The sequence below is a fragment of the Phalangium opilio genome, unplaced genomic scaffold (genome assembly GCF_054372755.1).
Source record: "Phalangium opilio isolate 3A_F unplaced genomic scaffold, DU_Popi_V2 ptg000082l_1, whole genome shotgun sequence".
In the NCBI taxonomy this organism is placed as follows: Eukaryota; Metazoa; Arthropoda; class Arachnida; order Opiliones; family Phalangiidae; genus Phalangium; species Phalangium opilio.
Genome location: NW_028324189.1, coordinates 14,653,308 through 14,671,135, shown reverse-complemented (window position 1 = coordinate 14,671,135; position 17,828 = coordinate 14,653,308).

Sequence of the window (17,828 nt, the reverse complement as noted above, 5' to 3'; positions counted from 1 at the left end):
TGTTAACCGAAAGGTTGTTGGTTCGAGCCCACCCAGGAGCGGTGTTGTGAGATCTAAGATGTAACGTAAAAATCCAAAATTTTTCCACAATACCTGACGAACATTTAATTTTTGGGCTTCCATTGCGCAATGGTTAGCGCGTTCGGCTGTTAACCGAAAGGTTGGTGGTTCGAGCCCATCAGGGAGCGGTGTTGTGAGGTCTCAGATGTGACGTAAAAAGTCAAAGTTTTTCAACAATACCTGACGACCATTTATTTTCTGAGCTTCCATGGCTCAATGGTTAGCGCGTTCGGCTGTTAACCGAAAGGTTGGTGGTTCGTGCCCACCCGGGAGCGGTGTTGTGAGGTCTCAGATGTGACGTAAAAAGTCAAAGTTTTTCAACAATACCTGACGACCATTTATTTTCTGAGCTTCCATGGCTCAATGGTTAGCGCGTTCGGCTGTTAACCGAAAGGTTGGTGGTTCATGCCCACCCGGGAGCGGTGTTGTGAGATCTCAAATGTAACGTAAAAATTCAAAGTTTTTCCACAATACCTGACGAACATTTAATTTTTCGGCTTCCGTGGCGCAGTGGTCAGCGCGTTCAGCTGTTATTTAAAAAACTGGTGGTTTGAGCCCTCCCGGGAGCGGTGTTGTGAGATCTCAAGTGTAACGTAAAAATCAAAGTTTTTCCACAATACCTGACGATCAGTTAATTTTTGGGCTTCCATTGCGCAATGGTTAGCGCGTTCGGCTGTTAACCGAAAGGTTGGTGGTTCGAGCCCATCCAGGAGCGGTGTTGTGAGGTCTCAGATGTAACGTAAAATGTCAGAGTTTTTCCACAATGACTGAGGACCATTTATTTTCTGAACTTCCATGGCTCAATGGTTAGCGCGTTCGGCTGTTAACCGAAAGGTTGTTGGTTCGAGCCCACCCAGGAGCGGTGTTGTGAGATCTAAGATGTAACGTAAAAATCCAAAAATTTTTCCACAATACCTGACGAACATTAAATTTTTGGGCTTCCATTGCGCAATGGTTAGCGCGTTCGGCTGTTAACCGAAAGGTTGGTGGTTCGAGCCCATCCGGGAGCGGTGTTGTGAGGTCTCAGATGTAGAGTAAAATGTCAGAGTTTTTTCACAATACCTGACGACCATTTATTTTCTGAACTTCCATGGCTCAATGGTTAGCGCGTTCGGCTGTTAACCGAAAGGTTGTTGGTTCGAGCCCACCCAGGAGCGGTGTTGTGAGATCTAAGATGTAACGTAAAAATCCAAAATTTTTCCACAATACCTGACGAACATTTAATTTTTGGGCTTCCATTGCGCAATGGTTAGCGCGTTCGGCTGTTAACCGAAAGGTTGGTGGTTCGAGCCCATCAGGGAGCGGTGTTGTGAGGTCTCAGATGTGACGTAAAAAGTCAAAGTTTTTCAACAATACCTGACGACCATTCATTTTCTGAGCTTCCATGGCTCAATGGTTAGCGCGTTCGGCTGTTAACCGACAGGTTGGTGGTTCGTGCCCACCCGGGAGCGGTGTTGTGAGATCTCAAATGTAACGTAAAAATTCAAAGTTTTTCCACAATACCTGACGAATATTTAATTTTTGGGCTTCCGTGGCCCAGTGGTTAGCGCGTTCAGCTGTTATTTAAAAAACTGGTGGTTTGAGCCCTCCCGGGAGCGGTGTTGTGAGATCTCAAGTGTAACGTAAAAATCAAAGTTTTTCCACAATACCTGACGAACAGTTAATTTTTGGGCTTCCATTGCGCAATGGTTAGCGCGTTCGGCTGTTAACCGAAAGGTTGGTGGTTCGAGCCCATCCAGGAGCGGTGTTGTGAGGTCTCAGATGTAACGTAAAATGTCAGAGTTTTTCCACAATGACTGAGGACCATTTATTTTCTGAACTTCCATGGCTCAATGGTTAGCGCGTTCGGCTGTTAACCGAAAGGTTGTTGGTTCGAGCCCACCCAGGAGCGGTGTTGTGAGATCTAAGATGTAACGTAAAAATCCAAAAATTTTTCCACAATACCTGACGAACATTAAATTTTTGGGCTTCCATTGCGCAATGGTTAGCGCGTTCGGCTGTTAACCGAAAGGTTGGTGGTTCGAGCCCATCCGGGAGCGGTGTTGTGAGGTCTCAGATGTAGAGTAAAATGTCAGAGTTTTTTCACAATACCTGACGACCATTTATTTTCTGAACTTCCATGGCTCAATGGTTAGCGCGTTCGGCTGTTAACCGAAAGGTTGTTGGTTCGAGCCCACCCAGGAGCGGTGTTGTGAGATCTAAGATGTAACGTAAAAATCCAAAATTTTTCCACAATACCTGACGAACATTTAATTTTTGGGCTTCCATTGCGCAATGGTTAGCGCGTTCGGCTGTTAACCGAAAGGTTGGTGGTTCGAGCCCATCAGGGAGCGGTGTTGTGAGGTCTCAGATGTGACGTAAAAAGTCAAAGTTTTTCAACAATACCTGACGACCATTCATTTTCTGAGCTTCCATGGCTCAATGGTTAGCGCGTTCGGCTGTTAACCGACAGGTTGGTGGTTCGTGCCCACCCGGGAGCGGTGTTGTGAGATCTCAAATGTAACGTAAAAATTCAAAGTTTTTCCACAATACCTGACGAATATTTAATTTTTGGGCTTCCGTGGCCCAGTGGTTAGCGCGTTCAGCTGTTATTTAAAAAACTGGTGGTTTGAGCCCTCCCGGGAGCGGTGTTGTGAGATCTCAAGTGTAACGTAAAAATCAAAGTTTTTCCACAATACCTGACGAACAGTTAATTTTTGGGCTTCCATTGCGCAATGGTTAGCGCGTTCGGCTGTTAACCGAAAGGTTGGTGGTTCGAGCCCATCCGGGAGCGGTGTTGTGAGGTCTCAGATGTAGAGTAAAATGTCAGAGTTTTTTCACAATACCTGACGACCACTTATTGTCTGAACTTCCATGGCTCAATGGTTAGCGCGTTCGGCTGTTAACCGAAAGGTTGTTGGTTCGAGCCCACCCAGGAGCGGTGTTGTGAGATCTAAGATGTAACGTAAAAATTCAAAGTTTTTCCACAATACCTGACGAACAGTTAATTTTTGGGCTTCCATTGCGCAATGGTTAGCGCGTTCGGCTGTTAACCGAAAGGTTGGTGGTTCGAGACCACCCGGGAGCGGTGTTGTGAGGTCTCATATGTAACGTAAAATGTCAGAGTTTTTCCACAATACCTGACGACTATTTATTTTCTGAGCTTCCATGGCTCAATGGTTAGCGCGTTCGGCTGTTAACCGAAAGGTTTTTGGAAGAGCCCACCCGGGAGCGGTGTTGTGAGATCTAAGATGTAACGTAAAAATCCAAAATTTTTCCACAAAACCTGACGAACATTTAATTTTTGGGCTTTCATTGCGCAATGGTAAGCGCGTTCGGCTGTTAACCGAAAGGTTGGTGGTTCGAGCCCATCCGGGAGCGGTGTTGTGAGGTCTCCGATGTGACGTAAAAAGTCAAAGTTTTTCCACAATACCTGACGAACATTTAATTTTTGGGCTTCCGTGGCGCAGTGGTTAGCGCGTTCAGCTGTTATTTAAAAAACTGGTTTTTTGAGCCCTCCCGGGAGCGGTGTTGTGAGATCTCAAGTGTAACGTAAAAATCAAAGTTTTTCCACAATACCTGACGAACAGTTAATTTTTGGGCTTCCATTGCGCAATGGTTAGCGCGTTCGGCTGTTAACCGAAAGGTTGGTGGTTCGAGCCCATCCGGGAGCGGTGTTGTGAGGTCTCAGATGTAACGTAAAATGTCAGAGTTTTTCCACAATGACTGAGGACCATTTATTTTCTGAACTTCCATGGCTCAATGGTTAGCGCGTTCGGCTGTTAACCGAAAGGTTGTTGGTTCGAGCCCACCCAGGAGCGGTGTTGTGAGATCTAAGATGTAACGTAAAAATCCAAAAAATTTTCCACAATACCTGACGAACATTTAATTTTTGGGCTTCCATTGCGCAATGGTTAGCGCGTTCGGCTGTTAACCGAAAGGTTGGTGGTTCGAGCCCATCCGGGAGCGGTGTTGTGAGGTCTCAGATGTAGAGTAAAATGTCAGAGTTTTTTCACAATACCTGACGACCATTTATTTTCTGAACTTCCATGGCTCAATGGTTAGCGCGTTCGGCTGTTAACCGAAAGGTTGTTGGTTCGAGCCCACCCAGGAGCGGTGTTGTGAGATCTAAGATGTAACGTAAAAATCCAAAATTTTTCCACAATACCTGACGAACATTTAATTTTTGGGCTTCCATTGCGCAATGGTTTGCGCGTTCGGCTGTTAACCGAAAGGTTGGTGGTTCGAGCCCATCAGGGAGCGGTGTTGTGAGGTCTCAGATGTGACGTAAAAAGTCAAAGTTTTTCTACAATACCTGACGACCATTTATTTTCTGAGCTTCCATGGCTCAATGGTTAGCGCGTTCGGCTGTTAACCGAAAGGTTGGTGGTTCGTGCCCACCCGGGAGCGGTGTTGTGAGATCTCAAATGTAACGTAAAAATTCAAAGTATTTCCACAATACCTGACGAACATTTAATTTTTGGGCTTCCGTGGCGCAGTGGTTAGCGCGTTCAGCTGTTATTTAAAAAACTGGTGGTTTGAGCCCTCCCGGGAGCGGTGTTGTGAGATCTCAAGTGTAACGTAAAAATCAAAGTTTTTCCACAATACCTGACGAACAGTTAATTTTTGGGCTTCCATTGCGCAATGGTTAGCGCGTTCGGCTGTTAACCGAAAGGTTGGTGGTTCGAGACCACCCGGGAGCGGTGTTGTGAGGTCTCATATGTAACGTAAAATGTCAGAGTTTTTCCACAATACCTGACGACTATTTATTTTCTGAGCTTCCATGGCTCAATGGTTAGCGCGTTCGGCTGTTAACCGAAAGGTTTTTGGAAGAGCCCACCCGGGAGCGGTGTTGTGAGATCTAAGATGTAACGTAAAAATCCAAAATTTTTCCACAAAACCTGACGAACATTTAATTTTTGGGCTTTCATTGCGCAATGGTAAGCGCGTTCGGCTGTTAACCGAAAGGTTGGTGGTTCGAGCCCATCCAGGAGCGGTGTTGTGAGGTCTCCGATGTAACGTAAAAATCCAAAAAATTTTCCACAATACCTGACGAACATTTAATTTTTGGGCTTCCATTGCGCAATGGTTAGCGCGTTCGGCTGTTAACCGAAAGGTTGGTGGTTCGAGCCCATCCGGGAGCGGTGTTGTGAGGTCTCAGATGTAGAGTAAAATGTCAGAGTTTTTTCACAATACCTGACGACCATTTATTTTCTGAACTTCCATGGCTCAATGGTTAGCGCGTTCGGCTGTTAACCGAAAGGTTGTTGGTTCGAGCCCACCCAGGAGCGGTGTTGTGAGATCTAAGATGTAACGTAAAAATCCAAAATTTTTCCACAATACCTGACGAACATTTAATTTTTGGGCTTCCATTGCGCAATGGTTAGCGCGTTCGGCTGTTAACCGAAAGGTTGGTGGTTCGAGCCCATCAGGGAGCGGTGTTGTGAGGTCTCAGATGTGACGTAAAAAGTCAAAGTTTTTCTACAATACCTGACGACCATTTATTTTCTGAGCTTCCATGGCTCAATGGTTAGCGCGTTCGGCTGTTAACCGAAAGGTTGGTGGTTCGTGCCCACCCGGGAGCGGTGTTGTGAGATCTCAAATGTAACGTAAAAATTCAAAGTATTTCCACAATACCTGACGAACATTTAATTTTTGGGCTTCCGTGGCGCAGTGGTTAGCGCGTTCAGCTGTTATTTAAAAAACTGGTGGTTTGAGCCCTCCCGGGAGCGGTGTTGTGAGATCTCAAGTGTAACGTAAAAATCAAAGTTTTTCCACAATACCTGACGAACAGTTAATTTTTGGGCTTCCATTGCGCAATGGTTAGCGCGTTCGGCTGTTAACCGAAAGGTTGGTGGTTCGAGACCACCCGGGAGCGGTGTTGTGAGGTCTCATATGTAACGTAAAATGTCAGAGTTTTTCCACAATACCTGACGACTATTTATTTTCTGAGCTTCCATGGCTCAATGGTTAGCGCGTTCGGCTGTTAACCGAAAGGTTTTTGGAAGAGCCCACCCGGGAGCGGTGTTGTGAGATCTAAGATGTAACGTAAAAATCCAAAATTTTTCCACAAAACCTGACGAACATTTAATTTTTGGGCTTTCATTGCGCAATGGTAAGCGCGTTCGGCTGTTAACCGAAAGGTTGGTGGTTCGAGCCCATCCGGGAGCGGTGTTGTGAGGTCTCCGATGTGACGTAAAAAGTCAAAGTTTTTCCACAATACCTGACGAACATTTAATTTTTGGGCTTCCGTGGCGCAGTGGTTAGCGCGTTCAGCTGTTATTTAAAAAACTGGTGGTTTGAGCCCTCCCGGGAGCGGTGTTGTGAGATCTCAAGTGTAACGTAAAAATCAAAGTTTTTCCACAATACCTGACGATCAGTTAATTTTTGGGCTTCCATTGCGCAATGGTTAGCGCGTTCGGCTGTTAACCGAAAGGTTGGTGGTTCGAGCCCATCCAGGAGCGGTGTTGTGAGGTCTCAGATGTAACGTAAAATGTCAGAGTTTTTCCACAATGACTGAGGACCATTTATTTTCTGAACTTCCATGGCTCAATGGTTAGCGCGTTCGGCTGTTAACCGAAAGGTTGTTGGTTCGAGCCCACCCAGGTGCGGTGTTGTGAGATCTAAGATGTAACGTAAAAATCCAAAAAATTTTCCACAATACCTGACGAACATTTAATTTTTGGGCTTCCATTGCGCAATGGTTAGCGCGTTCGGCTGTTAACCGAAAGGTTGGTGGTTCGAGCCCATCCGGGAGCGGTGTTGTGAGGTCTCAGATGTAGAGTAAAATGTCAGAGTTTTTTCACAATACCTGACGACCATTTATTTTCTGAACTTCCATGGCTCAATGGTTAGCGCGTTCGGCTGTTAACCGAAAGGTTGTTGGTTCGAGCCCACCCAGGTGCGGTGTTGTGAGATCTAAGATGTAACGTAAAAATCCAAAATTTTTCCACAATACCTGACGAACATTTAATTTTTGGGCTTCCATTGCGCAATGGTTAGCGCGTTCGGCTGTTAACCGAAAGGTTGGTGGTTCGAGCCCATCAGGGAGCGGTGTTGTGAGGTCTCAGATGTGACGTAAAAAGTCAAAGTTTTTCAACAATACCTGACGACCATTTATTTTCTGAGCTTCCATGGCTCAATGGTTAGCGCGTTCGGCTGTTAACCGAAAGGTTGGTGGTTCGTGCCCACCCGGGAGCGGTGTTGTGAGATCTCAAATGTAACGTAAAAATTCAAAGTTTTTCCACAATACCTGACGAACATTTAATTTTTGGGCTTCCGTGGCCCAGTGGTTAGCGCGTTCAGCTGTTATTTAAACAAGTTGGGAAAACCAAAATATTACCTCTCCGAGTTAAGACGACTACTTAAAACTTATTTACCCAGATATGGAAAGGTTTCTTAAGTTAAAATTTATGAAATATTAAAGCCGTATACAAAGCATAGCAAATATACTGTAAATCAGACGACATTTTACATCCAATAATGATTTACTTGTACACATTAAAATCATCCGATGGGGGAGAAACGGGAAATGAAGAGATGAAACTTTGGAGGGATACTACCTTTACGTGTTAGTAAAGGCCCAATTTTCTACTCCTCAACTGTATGCCCTCTATGTTCAAAGCCATATTCACAACAGGGTTGCCATATAAACACTATCCTCTCGTTTCACCTCAACGATTATCTTAGTTTGTCAACGTTACATAACACCAAAACTTATTTGTGGCTACACACACTGAAAGTAAATGCGTACCATAAAAAGCATGAAAACACGAAGCTATTATCCGATTACGATCAGACCTTTCACTGGTCTGGGCTGCGTTCAGCAGAGCTCACCAAAAAAGCCAGCGGATTTTGGAAATGTTTACCGGTGAGCTCTGTCGTCATAGCTTTTCTCCGGTCATCGGCGTTTTATAAATGACGCTAGTGCAATAAAGCGTGCAAGGTACCAAGGCTTAACAAAAATTGTATGATAACATATTTATAGAGATAGATAACAACTTTTTTAATTAAAATTAGAAACTAGCATATCTCTCAAAATTCTCGCGTGATCAACTGGTTTCACGCCAATTAAATAGCTATAGTCCCATAGAGCTATTTGTATTAATTCATCCATGGTTTTTTCGCCAAGCTGAGAACTACACAGTTTACGTCACGTTATCCAAAAAGCAGACTATTTTCTTTGAACACCGCGCTAGCTCAGCGCTAAGCACCGTGACGTCAAAATTCAAAAACACAAACCCGTTATGTAAGACACTGCTAACAGTGCTGGGCTCTGCTGAACGCGGCACAGATTTCCACCATGCTTATAGTATCTAAGCCTAAAGTGTACTTATTTTTCGGCTCACTCTGAACCGTTAATGTCTCTGCATTACAGAAACGAAATCCAAACCCAAGCGTTTACTTTTTGGTTCACTAGGCCTATTGACAAATAAAAGTTCATTTGACCAACATAGTAGCGTTGTCCTTGTATTCACTTTAGAAAGGGTTATGCTATAAACAGATATAGTATAGCTTAGGTAATATATAAACATCCATTTTAAATAATAATATTAAAAAACATTTTTGGAATATCAAAATGAAATAGAGCTTTAAAGCTACAAAAGTACTAAATGCATCATAATTACGAAAAATATTTCCACATATTCACTTTATATTAAGGATAAAGGGAATATTATGGTTCTGTAGGATTCCTTTACACAAATCGAACTTCTAACGCAGCGCACTACTGTAACAACGGACGGACACACACAGACAAAAGCATAGACTGCTTTTTAACTCTTTCCGTATTAATTTTGAATTGAGAAACAAGATTATCTTAAATATTAAAATGAATATAATTAATATTTAATATTTTCTTCGCTAGTTATTCGCCTTATTGAACGTTACATCGTTTTTAAAAAGAACAATTAAACATTCTTGAGAGACTTGACTAATATTGGCGTTTGAAATGAAGCATACGCCGGTAGCTTCGCCTTATTCAAATAGGTAGTATATAATGGTGTCGAACTACAGTTAAAAGCAAGAACAACCGCAATTGCGAAAACCTATCGTGGACAACCCACCCTAGGGAGGCTAGACGTTTTTCGTAACCCTAGCTGATCGCCGCGAATGTCTTACACCAAACGATGACGATGGAGTAGAAGCCAGGTGTGCAGACTGGTGTCCATGTGGGATGGACAAAAACAAAGACCAGAAGATGGTGGTGTAGAAGCCAGGTGTACAGACTGGTGTCCATGTGGTATGGACAAAAACAAAGACCAGAAGATGGTGGTGTTAGAAGCCAGTGTGTACAGACTGGTGTCCATGTGGTATGGACAAAAACAAAGACCAGAAGATAGTGGTGTTAGAAGCCAGTGTGTACAGACTGGTGTCCATGTGGGATGGACAATGACCAGAAGATGGTGGTGTTAGAAGCCAGTAAGTACAGACTGGTGTCCGTGTGGGATGGACAAAGACCAGAAGATGTTGGTGTGAGAACTCATATAGAGTAGCCATTTCCGTGACTGTGAAAGCAGTTCGGAAATGGCGAACACGTTTGCTCCGATTTGGAAACTGCGAACGCGGTCACGTGGGTGTAACAACAGACACACACACAGACACACACACAGACAGACACACACGATCGTTACAGAACCTCTCCGTGACATACGTCACTCGGAGAGGTAAAAACTGGTGGTTTGAGCCCTCCCGGGAGCGGTGTTGTGAGATCTCAAGTGTAACGTAAAAATCAAAGTTTTTCCACAATACCTGACGAACAGTTAATTTTTGGGCTTCCATTGCGCAATGGTTAGCGCGTTCGGCTGTTAACCGAAAGGTTGGTGGTTCGAGCCCATCCAGGAGCGGTGTTGTGAGGTCTCAGATGTAACGTAAAATGTCAGAGTTTTTCCACAATGACTGAGGACCATTTATTTTCTGAACTTCCATGGCTCAATGGTTAGCGCGTTCGGCTGTTAACCGAAAGGTTGTTGGTTCGAGCCCACCCAGGAGCGGTGTTGTGAGATCTAAGATGTAACGTAAAAATCCAAAAAATTTTCCACAATACCTGACGAACATTTAATTTTTGGGCTTCCATTGCGCAATGGTTAGCGCGTTCGGCTGTTAACCGAAAGGTTGGTGGTTCGAGCCCATCCGGGAGCGGTGTTGTGAGGTCTCAGATGTAGAGTAAAATGTCAGAGTTTTTTCACAATACCTGACGACCATTTATTTTCTGAACTTCCATGGCTCAATGGTTAGCGCGTTCGGCTGTTAACCGAAAGGTTGTTGGTTTGAGCCCACCCAGGAGCGGTGTTGTGAGATCTAAGATGTAACGTAAAAATCCAAAATTTTTCCACAATACCTGACGAACATTTAATTTTTGGGCTTCCATTGCGCAATGGTTAGCGCGTTCGGCTGTTAACCGAAAGGTTGGTGGTTCGAGCCCATCAGGGAGCGGTGTTGTGAGGTCTCAGATGTGACGTAAAAAGTCAAAGTTTTTCAACAATACCTGACGACCATTTATTTTCTGAGCTTCCATGGCTCAATGGTTAGCGCGTTCGGCTGTTAACCGAAAGGTTGGTGGTTCGTGCCCACCCGGGAGCGGTGTTGTGAGATCTCAAATGTAACGTAAAAATTCAAAGTTTTTCCACAATACCTGACGAACATTTAATTTTTGGGCTTCCGTGGCCCAGTGGTTAGCGCGTTCAGCTGTTATTTAAAAAACTGGTGGTTTGAGCCCTCCCGGGAGCGGTGTTGTGAGATCTCAAGTGTAACGTAAAAATCAAAGTTTTTCCACAATACCTGACGAACAGTTAATTTTTGGGCTTCCATTGCGCAATGGTTAGCGCGTTCGGCTGTTAACCGAAAGGTTGGTGGTTCGAGCCCATCCGGGAGCGGTGTTGTGAGGTCTCAGATGTAGAGTAAAATGTCAGAGTTTTTTCACAATACCTGACGACCATTTATTTTCTGAACTTCCATGGCTCAATGGTTAGCGCGTTCGGCTGATAACCGAAAGGTTTTTGGTTCGAGCCCACCCAGGAGCGGTGTTGTGAGATCTAAGATGTAACGTAAAAATTCAAAGTTTTTCCACAATACCTGACGAACAGTTAATTTTTGGGCTTCCATTGCGCAATGGTTAGCGCGTTCGACTGTTAACCGAAAGGTTGGTGGTTCGAGCCCACCCGGGAGCGGTGTTGTGAGGTCTCATATGTAACGTAAAATGTCAGAGTTTTTCCACAATACCTGACGACTATTTATTTTCTGAGCTTCCATGGCTCAATGGTTAGCGCGTTCGGCTGTTAACCGAAAGGTTTTTGGAAGAGCCCACCCGGGAGCGGTGTTGTGAGATCTAAGATGTAACGTAAAAATCCAAAATTTTTCCACAAAACCTGACGAGCATTTAATTTTTGGACTTCCATTGCGCAATGGTAAGCGCGTTCGGCTGTTAACCGAAAGGTTGGTGGTTCGAGCCCATCCGGGAGCGGTGTTGTGAGGTCTCCGATGTGACGTAAAAAGTCAAAGTTTTTCCACAATACCTGACGAACATTTAATTTTTGGGCTTCCGTGGCGCAGTGGTTAGCGCGTTCAGCTGTTATTTAAAAAACTGGTGGTTTGAGCCCTCCCGGGAGCGGTGTTGTGAGATCTCAAGTGTAACGTAAAAATCAAAGTTTTTCCACAATACCTGACGAACAGTTAATTTTTGGGCTTCCATTGCGCAATGGTTAGCGCGTTCGGCTGTTAACCGAAAGGTTGGTGGTTCGAGCCCATCCGGGAGCGGTGTTGTGAGGTCTCAGATGTAACGTAAAAATCCAAAATTTTTCCACAATACCTGACGAACATTTAATTTTTGGGCTTCCGTGGCGCAGTGGTTAGCGCGTTCAGCTGTTATTCAAACAAGTTGGGAAACCAAAATAAACCTCTCCGAGCCGAGACGAATTTACTTTCTAAACACAGGTCCACCAGCCAATGAGAAAAACCGGAAATACATAGTTCAAATTGGCGAAATATTGCCAAAGTCTTTAACAATTTCCTTTGTATCCTCAATAATTCTAATGAGGACCTAAATGTATCACTGAAGGGTGTATTTAACTTTCGGCTCACTCTGAACCGTTAACACCTCCTATAAGAGGAGGCGAAACAAGGTCATTTCTAGTTTAAATCTAGGGTATCTTATTTCACAGACCCAATCGTTTCAACAGTTGTGGATAGATGAAGAATTAACACCCATATTATATAATGAATATAAAAAATGCGATTACACTATATATAAATGAAGTAAAGCTGAATTAAAAAGTAAACACCAAATTTGAAATGTTAATATCGAAAGATGTTCTTGGAATATTAAGATGAAACAGAGCTTTATAGCTACACAACTACTACAATCGTAATGCCGAAAAATATTTAAAATATTTCCATTTAATATTCTGCAAAAAGGAAATGTTATCGTTTTGTAAGAGATCTTATCATCATACTCGCTTTATATTAACTTTGATGTATGTGTAGTGTTTCGATTCGGATGCAATCTTCACTACTCGTTCTATATAAACTCTCACTTGTGTCATTACATAGAAATAAGTTTATCTTAAATATTTAATTAAATATAAATGATATTAATTATTTTAATCGCCAGTAAATAACTTTAAAAATAGTTAAATCGTTTAAAATAAAGTTGTTCCTATTATCTTTCGAAACTTTGCTAATATTGACGTTTAAAGTGAAGGGTACCCCTCTTGCCCGCTTTTTTCAAATTTTGGGTGTATATATACGATTCGTTTCCATTATAATAACAGATAAAAACGCATTCGCGTGAACCGATGGTGGAAGCCCTGCCATTGGGAGGCTAGACGTTTCTCGTAACCCTAGCCGATCGCCGCGTATATCTTGAAACCAATAATAGATAAAAACGCATTCGCGTGCACCGATGGTGGAAGCCCTGCCATTGGGAGGCTAGACGTTTCTCGTAACCCTAGCCGATCGCCGCGTATATCTTGAAACCAATAATAGATAAAAACGCATTCGCGTGCACCGATGGTGGAAGCCCTGCCATTGGGAGGCTAGACGTTTCTCGTAACCCTAGCCGATCGCCGCGTATATCTTGAAATCAAACGATGACGAAGGAAAAGAAGCCAGAATGGACTGACTGGCGTCCATGTGGAATGGACAAAGACCTGAAGATGGTGGTGCATAGAAGCTGGTGTCAATGTGCAATTGACGAAGAACAGAAGATGGTGGTGCATAGAAGCTGGTGTTAATGTGGAATTGACGAAGAACAGAAGATGGTTGTGCTTGGAAGCCAGCAAGTAAGACTAGTGTCCATGTCGAGTAGACGAAAACCAAAGCTGGTGGTGTTGGAACTCAAGTAGAATAGCCAGAGACAAACCCAAATTTCCGTGAACTGTCAATGCAGTCCGGAAATTGGGAACACGTTTGCTCCGATACGCAAACTGCGAACGCGGTCACGTGGGGCGTGACAGACACACAGACACACAGACAGACAGACACACAGACACGACCGGTGTAATACCTCTCCGTGACATACGTCACTCGGAGAGGTAAAAACTGGTGGTTTGAGCCCTCCCGGGAGCGGTGTTGTGAGATCTCAAGTGTAACGTAAAAATCAAAGTTTTTCCACAATACCTGACGAACAGTTAATTTTTGGGCTTCCATTGCGCAATGGTTAGCGCGTTCGGCTGTTAACCGAAAGGTTGGTGGTTCGAGCCCATCCGGGAGCGGTGTTGTGAGGTCTCAGATGTAGAGTAAAATGTCAGAGTTTTTTCACAATACCTGACGACCATTTATTGTCTGAACTTCCATGGCTCAATGGTTAGCGCGTTCGGCTGATAACCGAAAGGTTGTTGGTTCGAGCCCACCCAGGAGCGGTGTTGTGAGATCTAAGATGTAACGTAAAAATTCAAAGTTTTTCCACAATACCTGACGAACAGTTAATTTTTGGGCTTCCATTGCGCAATGGTTAGCGCGTTCGGCTGTTAACCGAAAGGTTGGTGGTTCGAGCCCACCCGGGAGCGGTATGGTGAGGTCTCATATGTAACGTAAAATGTCAGAGTTTTTCCACAATACCTGACTACTATTTATTTTCTGAGCTTCCATGGCTCAATGGTTAGCGCGTTCGGCTGTTAACCGAAAGGTTTTTGGAAGAGCCCACCCGGGAGCGGTGTTGTGAGATCTAAGATGTAACGTAAAAATCCAAAATTTTTCCACAAAACCTGACGAACATTTAATTTTTGGGCTTCCATTGCGCAATGGTAAGCGCGTTCGGCTGTTAACCTAAAGGTTGGTGGTTCGAGCCCATCCGGGAGCGGTGTTGTGAGGTCTCCGATGTGACGTAAAAAGTCAAAGTTTTTCCACAATACCTGACGAACATTTAATTTTTGGGCTTCCGTGGCGCAGTGGTTAGCGCGTTCAGCTGTTATTTAAAAAACTGGTGGTTTGAGCCCTCCCGGGAGCGGTGTTGTGAGATCTCAAGTGTAACGTAAAAATCAAAGTTTTTCCACAATACCTGACGAACAGTTAATTTTTGGGCTTCCATTGCGCAATGGTTAGCGCGTTCGGCTGTTAACCGAAAGGTTGGTGGTTCGAGGCCATCCGGGAGCGGTGTTGTGAGGTCTCCGATGTGACGTAAAAAGTCAAAGTTTTTCCACAATACCTGACGATCATTTATTTTCTGAGCTTCCATGGCTCAATGGTTAGCGCGTTCGGCTGTTAACCGAAAGGTTGATGGTTCGAGCCCACCCGGGAGTGGTGTTGTGAGATCTCAAATGTAACGTAAAAATACAAACTTTTTCCACAATACCTGACGAACATTTAATTTTTGGGCTTCCGTTGCGCAATGGTTAGCGCGTTCGGCTGTTAACCGAAAGGTTGGTGGTTCGTGCCCACCCAGGAGCGGTGTTGTGAGATCTCAAATGTAACGTAAAAATTCAAAGTTTTTCCACAATACCTGACGAACATTTAATTTTTGGGCTTCCGTGGCGCAGTGCTTAGCGCGTTCAGCTGTTATTCAAAAAACTGGTGGTTTGAGCCCTCCCGGTAGCGGTGTTGTGAGATCTCAAGTGTAACGTAAAAATTCAAAGTTTTTCCACAATACCTGACGGACATTTAATTTTTGTTCTTCCGTGGCGCAATGGTTAGCGCGTTCAGCTGTTAACCGAAAGGTTGGTGGTTCGAGCCCACCCGGGAGCGGTGTTGTGAGATCTCAAAGGTAACGAAAAAATTCAAACTTTTTCCACAATACCTGACGACCATATCATTTTCGGGCTTCCGTTGCGCAATGGTTAGCGCGTTCAGCTGTTAAAAGAAAGGTTGGTGGTTCGAGCCCACTCGGGAGCGGTGTTGTGAGATCTCAAATGTAACGTAAAAATCCAAAGTTTTTCCACAATACCTGACGACCATTTATTTGCTGAGCTTCCATGGCTCAATGGTTAGCGCGTTCGGCTGTTAACCGAAAGGTTGGTGTTCGAGACCACCCGTGAGCGGTGTTGTGAGATCTCAAATGTAACGGAAAAATTCAAAGTTTTTCCACAATACCTAACGAACATTTAATTTTTGGGCTTCCGTCTTGCAATGGTTAGCGCGTTCAGCTGTTAATAGAAAGGTTGATGGTTCGAACCCACTCGGGAGCGGTGTTGTGAGATCTCAAATGTAACGTAAAAATCCAAAGTTTTTCCACAATACCTGACGACCTTTTATTTTCTGAGCTTCCATGGCTCAATGGTTAGCGCGTTCGGCTGTTAACCGAAAGGTTGGTGGTTCGAGACCACCCGTGAGCGGTGTTGTGAGATCTCAAATGTAACGGAAAAATTCAAAGTTTTTCCACAATACCTGACGACCTTTTATTTTCTGAGCTTCCATGGCTCAATGGTTAGCGCGTACGGCTGTTAACCGAAAGGTTGGTGGTTTGAGCCCTCCCGGGAGCGGTGTTGTGAGATCTCAAATGTAACGTAAAAATCCAAAGTTTTTCCACAATACCTGACGACCTTTTATTTTCTGAGCTTCCATGGCTCAATGGTTAGCGCGTTCGGCTGTTAACCGAAAGGTTGGTGGTTCGAGACCACCCGGGAGCGGTGTTGTGAGATCTCAAATGTAACGGAAAAATTCAAAGTTTTTCCACAATACCGGACGAACATTTAATTTTTGGGCTTCCGTTGCGCAATGGTTAGCGCGTTCAGCTGTTAATAGAAAGGTTGGTGGTTCGAGCCCACTCGGGAGCGGTGTTGTGAGATCTCAAATGTAACGTAAAAATCCAAAGTTTTTCCACAATACCTGACGAACATTTAATTTTTGGGCTTCCGTTGCGCAATGGTTAGCGCGTTCGGCTGTTAACCGAAAGGTTGGTGGTTCGAGCCCACCTGGGAGCGGTAATGTGAGATCTCAAATGTGACGTAAAAATTCAAAGTTTTTCCACAATACCTGACGAACACTTAATTTTTGGGCTTCCGTTGCGCAATGGTTAGCGCGTTCGGCTGTTAACCGAAAGGTTGGTGGTTCGAGCCCATCCGGGAACGGTGTTGTGAGGTCTTAGATGTAACGTAAAATCCAAAGTTTTTCCACAATACCTGACGACCATATCCTTTTCGGGCTTCCGTTGCGCAATGGTTAGCGCGTTCAGCTGTTAAAAGAAAGGTTGGTGGTTCGAGCCCACTCGGGAGCGGTGTTGTGAGATCTCAAATGTAACGTAAAAATCCAAAGTTTTTCCACAATACCTGACGACCATTTATTTGCTGAGCTTCCGTGGCTCAATGGTTAGCGCGTTCGGCTGTTAACCGAAAGGTTGTTGGTTCGAAGCCACCCGGGAGCGGTGTTGTAAGATGTAACGTAAAAATCCAAAGTTTTTCCACAATACCTAACGAACATTTAATTTTTGGGCTTCCGTCTTGCAATGGTTAGCGCGTTCAGCTGTTAATAGAAAGGTTGATGGTTCGAACCCACTCGGGAGCGGTGTTGTGAGATCTCAAATGTAACGTAAAAATCCAAAGTTTTTCCACAATACCTGATGAACATTTAATTTTTGGGCTTCCGTTGCGCAATGGTTAGCGCGTTCGGCTGTTAACCGAAAGGTTGGTGGTTTGAGCCCTCCCGGGAGCGGTGTTGTGAGATCTCAAATGTAACGTAAAAATCCAAAGTTTTTCCACAATACCTGACGACCTTTTATTTTCTGAGCTTCCATGGCTCAATGGTTAGCGCGTACGGCTGTTAACCGAAAGGTTGGTGGTTCGAGACCACCAGTGAGCGGTGTTGTGAGATCTCAAATGTAACGGAAAAATTCAAAGTTTTTCCACAATACCTGACGACCTTTTATTTTCTGAGCTTCCATGGCTCAATGGTTAGCGCGTACGGCTGTTAACCGAAAGGTTGGTGGTTTGAGCCCTCCCGGGAGCGGTGTTGTGAGATCTCAAATGTAACGTAAAAATCCAAAGTTTTTCCACAATACCTGACGACCTTTTATTTTCTGAGCTTCCATGGCTCAATGGTTAGCGCGTACGGCTGTTAACCGAAAGGTTGGTGGTTCGAGACCACCAGTGAGCGGTGTTGTGAGATCTCAAATGTAACGGAAAAATTCAAAGTTTTTCCACAATACCTGACGACCTTTTATTTTCTGAGCTTCCATGGCTCAATGGTTAGCGCGTACGGCTGTTAACCGAAAGGTTGGTGGTTCGAGACCACCCGGGAGCGGTGTTGTGAGATCTCAAATGTAACGGAAAAATTCAAAGTTTTTCCACAATACCTGACGACCTTTTATTTTCTGAGCTTCCATGGCTCAATGGTTAGCGCGTACGGCTGTTAACCGAAAGGTT